This window comes from Nannobrachium achirus (genome assembly GCF_963921795.1).
Source record: "Nannobrachium achirus genome assembly, chromosome: 2".
In the NCBI taxonomy this organism is placed as follows: Eukaryota; Metazoa; Chordata; class Actinopteri; order Myctophiformes; family Myctophidae; genus Nannobrachium; species Nannobrachium achirus.
Genome location: NC_137811.1, coordinates 39,618,970 through 39,627,642, shown reverse-complemented (window position 1 = coordinate 39,627,642; position 8,673 = coordinate 39,618,970).

Sequence of the window (8,673 nt, the reverse complement as noted above, 5' to 3'; positions counted from 1 at the left end):
ACCCAAAATTCAATATTGACCCTACCACCTCCTGTGCTGCGGAGAGCCCGCTGGGACACCCAAGGCCTCAGACCTCTATTAGAAGGTTCTGGTATTTCATAGGGCAAATCAAAGCCCATTTGTTGGGCTACTGCTTGTCCTCTTCTAATTTTAGAGCTGAAATGTCAGTGCTCACTTGGCTATGTCAACTAACTGATGAATATCTCATGAGCCTAGAATAGAAACTGTGTGTGAGTCCGCAAATCCATCCCATGTTTGTCATGCATTTTGTTTTTGAGGAGCATTGTGATGAGGCAAATTTAAATACCCTTTAAAAGCCTTTTGACAGGATAAAAAGAAAGTTCTATTTTCATAGACTTTGGGAATGACACATGAAAACAGTTCAATTTTGATATATTTTCTTCATACTGTATCGTCAAACATATCAGGTGTGCTTGGTTAAATAATATCCATGTGTGCTTGGCTTTATGTCTTGACCTGTCAATACAGGCCAAGCAACCATTTGATCTTTGACCCGAGAGTTGCTATTTATGCTTACCCACAGGGGATCATTTCAGAAACCGTCAGCTCAGCAATTGACCCTATACATGACGTCATACTTGGTCGGTGGGAAACCCCACGCGTCGTTTTCCCACCCATGTATGATATAAGAGCAAATGGCTGACTCCAATGTAAACCCATGGCGATCGTTGAAATATATGGAATAGATTGACAAAATGTTTCTGATTGTTAACTTTTGGAAAACGCCTATTTTGGACATTTGCTAATTTTGCTGTACATTACAGGAATATTACTTTGTGTTCTGCATACAATTTAGGAAAACCTATAAATATTGTAGTGCCAGTATTCTGTATAATACTATGTATATAAGAATGTATCCCAAGTTCATCAATTCACACTTTATGCAATCATTTCTCAGGTCCAGATTGGATCACGTTTAAATAACTTTTTGTATCTGATTTTGTCAGGTGATCGAGGAGAACCCTTGTTGCTTTAAACGTCACTATTATTTTTTTAACATTCATGATGTAACCTCACTTTAGTGTAGTTTTTACCCACAGTCATAGAACACAATGAATAACAAATGTGCCTGAACATTCACATGACTGAGAAAAATCTGTGATAAATTAATCATCGCTGGCTTATACATCTGAACGATACAATAGACCACCGGTTCTCAAACTTTGACATTTGAAGGTCTCCCTTTAACTTTGACAGTTTACAAATGGCACCAAATGGACCCTGGTGGTCCATTTGGTGCCATTTGTACACTGTCAAAGTTACAGACTTACACAGGTCAATTTAGACCCTCATAAAATAACCTACAGAGTCCCTGAAATTCACTTTGAGAACCACTGCTATAGACATTTTAGTCCTCTCTTGGACTTATTCCACGCACTCCATCTGTTGCTGAGGGTTAGTGTCACTCTTGTATCATACTGTATAAACTTACTGTGTACGTACTGTACAGCACGCACAAATCAATACTTTGTTATGCCATGAACATGGATGTTAAAGCTGTGTGCACGCATATATTGTGCACACATATAACATTTTCAATTTGTTGTTTTACTATCTTGTAAGGCACTTAAAACTTAGCATTTTCAAAGTATTAAATGCCTATATTTAAAAGTGTGTTGTCTCTGTGATTTTCCACGAGCGGTGATTATGAAAGAAAACGAAAAAAAAAGAAAAAAAAGATTAGTCTCTACCCAAAGTCAATCACACAGTGGGTCGTTCTTGGGCTCTATTTAAAATGATTCAGCTGCTATTGTTAGATAGATGGCATTAGAACACTTTCTTTCCCCCCAGAACTAAGCTAACTTAATCTCAGAGCTCTGAGGCCTGTTTAAGGTGATTATTGGAGAACAGACAAATAGATGACCTTGCAGCCCCAGAGAATACAATGATACTGTATATATTCTAGTTAGGCACATGTGGTTGTCTTTATGATCTGATTAAATACCAGTAGAACATTAACTAATTTATCTCCCTTACTGTTGATTCCCCTTCTGCCTTAATAAATTGTTCATCCGTGCCCATGGCTTTATGCACCTGGAGGTGGTGTATCTGTATGTATGATTTATCATGAGCGTGATTGGACTGATGATGGGCTTATGTTAACCTTCGAGCACCACTGATATTCTCTCACAGCAAACAGTCGGTACGTTTGCACAGCTCAATGTGGATTCAATGGACAGCGAATAGTTTCCCTCTCTCTCATGCAGTTTGCCCAGAATAACCCAGAAAAAAAATTATAATCACGTGTAAGAGCAGAGATTTAAACCCTTTTGGATTACCTCTGCATGCCTCAATCTATCTGTGTCTGGCTGGCGGCTGTTACCTCCCCAGGCCCAGCCTGGACTGATATATCTGTTTTAATACAACTACTTCCACTTTGGAGTTGAAGTCAAGGGTCAGATTAAAGCAGTGTTTATAAGCCAATGGTCCTGATGACTTGTAAACACTCACTACTGAGAACATTTATAGTCTACTCACATCTGCTGCTAGGCTATTTACCGTAAATCCCCTATTCTGTCTCCAAGGTGATGGAATCAGTTACAGTAAACATTTGCGTTAATTAATTTTGCCATCAACAGAAGATCAGCACTGATACTCAAGCTCCCACCAAACTCAACAACTACATTTGCATGCAACTAAGGGGAAAAAACAAGGCACTTTTCTATTGCAAATTTTAAAAGCCTTTATTTTTAGATGGCTAATTCATATTGGAACAATTAAAACTGGGATAATCCATGCGTATCGGCCTACACAGCCTTCTTCAGGGTATAACCCGCAGCAGACAAATTTCCTCTTTTATACATAGGCCTACATACAGATTGCAACTAAATTCGCATCCCTCAAGAGTGTAAGCATATTAAGAAATATCTTTAGCCTCAATTTGAAGACCTCTATAGTCATTTTTGTCATTTTACAGTATTTACACTACACTATTTCTTTATCTAACTTAACTTTTGAGTCTTATGTTTATTTTAGCCTACTTATTATAACTCTATGGAGAAAAGACATAATGTTGAAATACTACACACTAACATGATTCCGCCAGATGGTGGCGTATGCGGAGCTCCTCACGGAATTGAGGTGCAATTTGGGAGATATTTGGTACTAACAACACAACATCTATTCAGATCAAAAGTGACAGGTCTGGTGCTTTTGCAAGCTGGTATGCTGTTGGAGGAGAAAAGGCCGTTGGAGGAGAAAAGGCCTCTACAGGAGAGGCAGATAGCAAAGATTTGAATTTCTGTTTCACAGGGCATGTAAGAGTCATTTGATGAAACAGGATAGTCACATTTGCAAACAACATTCAGAAAGATAAGAGGTAGGCCTATACATTGCTATGTACATCTTTAGCATTTTACTTAATGCCAAAACACTAGAGCAAGCAAGTAATATACGTATAGTAGCCTAGGCCCTATGCAGCGTAGTCTATTTGGTAGCAAAAGAAACTCAAGCAAGGTGGAAGGTAGTCTTCTCAGCAGTAAGTAGCCTACATAGGCCTACATCTCCCTTCAAAGACCATTTTGAACAACTAAGGACTAAAGCCAATCAAGCAATGAAAATCATCAATGATCAGGTAAAAATAACTACCATGCAGAAACTATTTTAAACAAACTGCTCACATTCCTTCCAACTATTCCATTATGGTCAGATCTCCTCTCAGGTAATTTGCAGAGATTCTCTGGAGACTGTATGCTAGTCAAATAAACCAGTGTAACAAAAGCGCAGCTATCAGTGCATTAGATTGAATATTTATGCATTTTTAAATATTAACCCCTTCATGCCCAGCCCAACAACAGAATCTTTAAACTGAAGTATTGTGAAATTGTACATGCACAGAAATCAAATCAAATGCATCAGATCTGCTCCTAGGACCTACTCCTTTCAGATGAATGCATTTTAACCCTTTCAGGCCTTCCATCTTTTCGTTCCACTTTCAAGCGGCTTTGTGGCGAAATGTTGATGGGCATCTTCCACCAGCTTGGGACCCAGTGAAATTCGTATGGACTGTTAATGCAGAACATAGGCTAGGCTACAGACATCTGCAAAAATATGCCGCCTGTTCATGCGAGAGTGTTTTCTGCTGTTGTTTCAGTCCGAGTGTATCAAAGGGTGCGTGCGGAAATGCGCACCGGGTGTGTGCTCACTGCTCAGTGTAGTGACTGCCTAAACTCAACCCTAATCCTAACCCTAACCTCAGTAAAACTATGCCTAAACCCAACCCTAACCCTAACCTTAACCTCAGTAAAATTATGCCTAAAACTAACCCTAACCAGACCCAGAGCTCATTTCCGAACGCACCCTTTGATACACTCGGACTGAAACACCAGCAGAAAACACTCTCCCGTCTGTTCATGAAAGGTTACTTCAGAGCTCACCGGAAACTAATTTGTCCGATACGCCCGACAGCAGATGATGCACTCTCCCGCCTGTGAACCATAATATTAATCGGGCGACCAAACCCCACACTCTGTGATTTCTCTCCACACTGCCCTACTACGCTATCATTAGATTGCCATCATAGTGTTTTCAAGTTGTGATCTTTCATACATATTCTGTCATGCACCTATCTTCCCACCACTATAGTTTGGATGTGCAGGCCAGGTGTTATTGCAAGCGCACTTTGCATTTTGACCTGAGAGTGCTAGAGGAAAAGGTCATAGGGTCAATTAAATTGTTAGGGTTCATCCCAAATGGAGCCTGTATGTCTGTATGTCTGTCTGTCTGTATCTGTGAAAATGGCCAAGTTCAAAACGTGTCGCTTTGAAACGCGCTGTGGACTTGAAGATTGTCTATTTTTCACTATTTCTGAAATAGGGCTTCATAATGTATTTTTGGAAGTTTGGGTCGCGAGAAACCCTCACTTCTCTTTTTGAACACTCAATCGTGAAGGTGAAGGTCGACATTCCGTTGATGAGTAGGCCTATATTACGGTTCTCAAATTCTGCCCGAACTCGACCATACCCGAACCCGACCCTGCATTTAGGGTAGGGTAGGGCCTAAAATGTATGCTAATTAGTCTGGCCGGGTAGGGCATTGGCTCAATGAAAAAAATATATATATATTTTTATTATTTTATTACTATTACTCTGTGATAGAGTTCTCAAATTCTTTCCAAACCCAACCATACCCTACCCGACAGGGCGTTTTCGGGCCGGGTAGGGCCAAAAATGTATGCTAACTACTTCGAGCTGGGTAGGGCCTCGGGCCAGCCCCGTTGAGAACTCTAATGAGCTTGATAGACACAGGCATCATCAAACCCAGAACAATACACTGTGAGTGAACAGGATGGGACTGTTGATTGACATTTTGACTGTTGTCTATCTACTGTTGTCTATCTAATCCTTGACTTTTCAGTCACAGATGTTACTACTAGCTTTAAAGGAATTCTTCACCCAAACAATGTGAAGCCTTGAATACATGAAGATGTTTTTGTTTTTGTCGCATTCCTGAGCCAATAATCCAATGTAAATGGAGACCAATCCTTAACAGGAGCAATTCTATATTTAAAACATTCTTTTTGAACCTGGATCATCATAGGCCTCTCCGTGTTTCCACTATGAGTTGTTTTGGAGTTTATATTATTATTTCATATAGTTTTGCATTGGTCTCCTTACCACAGCAGCATCAGCTATATTGGATATAGGCCTACATCTCCATGTATTCAAGCCTCGTGGGGTAATTAATAAATAGAAAACAAGTAATCTTTCGAGTGAAATATTGCTTTCAAAATATGATGGTAAAACATTTAAAAGAATGAATACAAAATATGATAAATGTTAAAATGGTTAAAGCAATAGAAATAGCTTTACATGAGTTTGAGTACAGTATCCTATCCTCCAGCACGCTGTAAATAACTTGGAATGTTGACCAATAGATGGTGCTAGACCTTCATTGGCCTCATATCATGCATAAGCCATGTACCAACCATTTTGTGATGTGTGTAGGCCTGTTTATAAACAGTACAGTTGATTGTGTATAGGCCCACACTAGTGGGGCCCACACTTCATTGCAGTATTTACCAGTTTTAGCTGTACGTGTGTTTATACGTAATACGTATTCATATTGTTATAAACATTGGTCATATGGGGTTGTCATCAAACAGCTGCTACTGTTTCTATTGTAGATCAGTTTGAGCTACCGTACATTAGATAAACAGAAGTGTCACTGACAGCTTAAAGTACATACATCTGTCTATTTCAGATAAATGAAATGTTCAAGGTGTATACATCATTTGAATACTTTATTAATTTTCACTACACATGTTCAGTCGAGGGAAAACACATGTCATTATGGATTTGTTACATGAATATCTATTGCACTATAGATATCTGTTATTTAAAAATACATGATGTGTGATTATGAGGCGATATTAGACTCATATGACACCAATATAAATCTATTCTTAATAGAGTTTGGTGTGTTAATTTTAAAATAAGATATATCAAGACACAGAATTTTGGCAAACACACACCATGTACAGTATTTGACATTCAAAACCCCCAGAGCAAACAAAACACAATCCACTTAACTTGACATAGATTCATTTACAGCAGATGGCGCGATTTACCAAAATGGTTTCCTGAAGGCATTATATCAAGGGCTTGCTTTGAGGGAGATTAGCCTTTATCATCAGACAGGCTGTTGATAATAGATGGCAGTGAATGATAAGTTTGATGAGTTGGATGCGTTAGTCATATCAATGTACGGTAGGAAGGCTATGTCAAAGCAAGGACTTGAAGATAGATAGTGTCAGCATTTATTAACCACTTTCAACCTGGTGCCCCTATTTTGGACATGTCCTTACAAGGAAAAAGAAAAACCGAAATGGTCACAAGATACGAAAATATATAATTCTCAAAATTAGCAGATCTGCAAGCTCACAATAACGCACCACATTGTGACGCATTGTGAGCTCATAGATCGTCCATTTTTAAAATGTTTGAAATAGGGTTTCAGTGGTTAACATTTCAACTTCTTTGAGCCACACAAAGGTGTAGCTTTGAAAACAGAGCAGGAAACCTTTTTTGTCTATTGGCCAAAGCACAGTGTCTGGTAAACATTCAGAATCACCAACCACTCTAGTAATTCTACCTTTCATGTTGGCATTTAGAATTGAATTGTAGTAGGTATACAGTAAAAGGTAAGGTCGATACATTTACCAGTGACAGTGACAAATCTACAGCATTTGGCTGTCATCCTGGTCAAGGATGTTAATTAGGTGAGGTGTCATTACAGAGGGGTACTAGTCTGAGCCTTGGGGCTACTCCTGTAGGAAAACCATAAAGGGCCAATACAATCAACACCACTTCATGGCAACAATTCATTGGTCTTCTTAACAACACCACATGACACCAGGTCATCAATCTTGTGTAGCAGCGAAACAAAGCTTGTTTCACAAACAGCGGCCAATGCAGGTGCATTTGCCTAATTAGCCATGGCTAGCACAACCGTTTTACCGTGGCAAATCTGATCTTTAGAGCACAGTTGCACAGATACAGTAGCTGTATTGTGGGAACAGGCATAAAAAGTAATTATATGTCCTGAACAGTACTATGTGTGTCTACAGTATGTGTGTGTGCGCGTGTATGTGAGATGTGAGGAAAATCCATCAAAGAATGGTGTGTGGATTTGGTGAACATGCTGAAAAGCAACATGAGCGATAAGTGTTAGGTGGACGAGGAGCGTAACATAGCTTAGTTTTGGCATCAGTGCAATGCAGCAAGCTGATCCCTTAGATCTGAAGACAGCAACACACAGGCAACCACAAATAGAAAGACAAAAATGACAGGTCATCTTTATTAACTAAGAAACAAATGTTGTAGTTACCATCCTGTCATGTGTATGGGCCTATACTCATTATCTACCTACTTATACTGATAATTTTGGACAATTCTTATATTGGGCATACTTGGGAACAGATGTTGTTCCTGATTGAACTGAAGGCTCATGCCTTGATAATCTTAGCATGACGAGCTGGTTTTGTTGTTTAAATATCATACCCGCTGCAGTGGTTAGTCTAGCGTGGCCAGATTTGTATTACATTATACCAGATGGTAATTTTCCAAACTCTCGAGAGCAGGCTAATTCACTGAATAATTCATTTAGGCTAGTGACTTCGGTTCCAGAATTGTGGGATACCCCTCCCGGAGGTAGAACCAAACACAACATAGTTTTTCCTCATCTCTAAGGTCTCCCATACATGAAATGGATTCTTGTATAAAAATATTTTACTGCAAAAGTGGTGAAATTGATATATAAAGTTACACACCCCAAACTAAAAATTAAGCCTGTCCGTCTGGGGGTTGAGGCATATAAACTCATGTAGATTCAAAATGGAAGCTCTGAGAGGTTTAAAACTTACCATACTTGAAGCCAGGACAGCCCTCTACATTCTAGAAAAGACCACATGTCAATATCTGAATTGCAATGGGAGCTATAGTCATTTGAACACATACCTACAATAGGCGGAAATGTAAATCTATGCAGACTGCTCTCTTTACTTTGTAGTGACTCTGACATGGATTGCCATATCAACACATATGTGGGCTTGTCGGAAAGGTGTGGTTCTACTGAAATCAGCAATACCAATTGTGTAAAGGTAACTTCTATACTCATGGAGTTATATGACTAAACGTACATGATGTCCTAAAT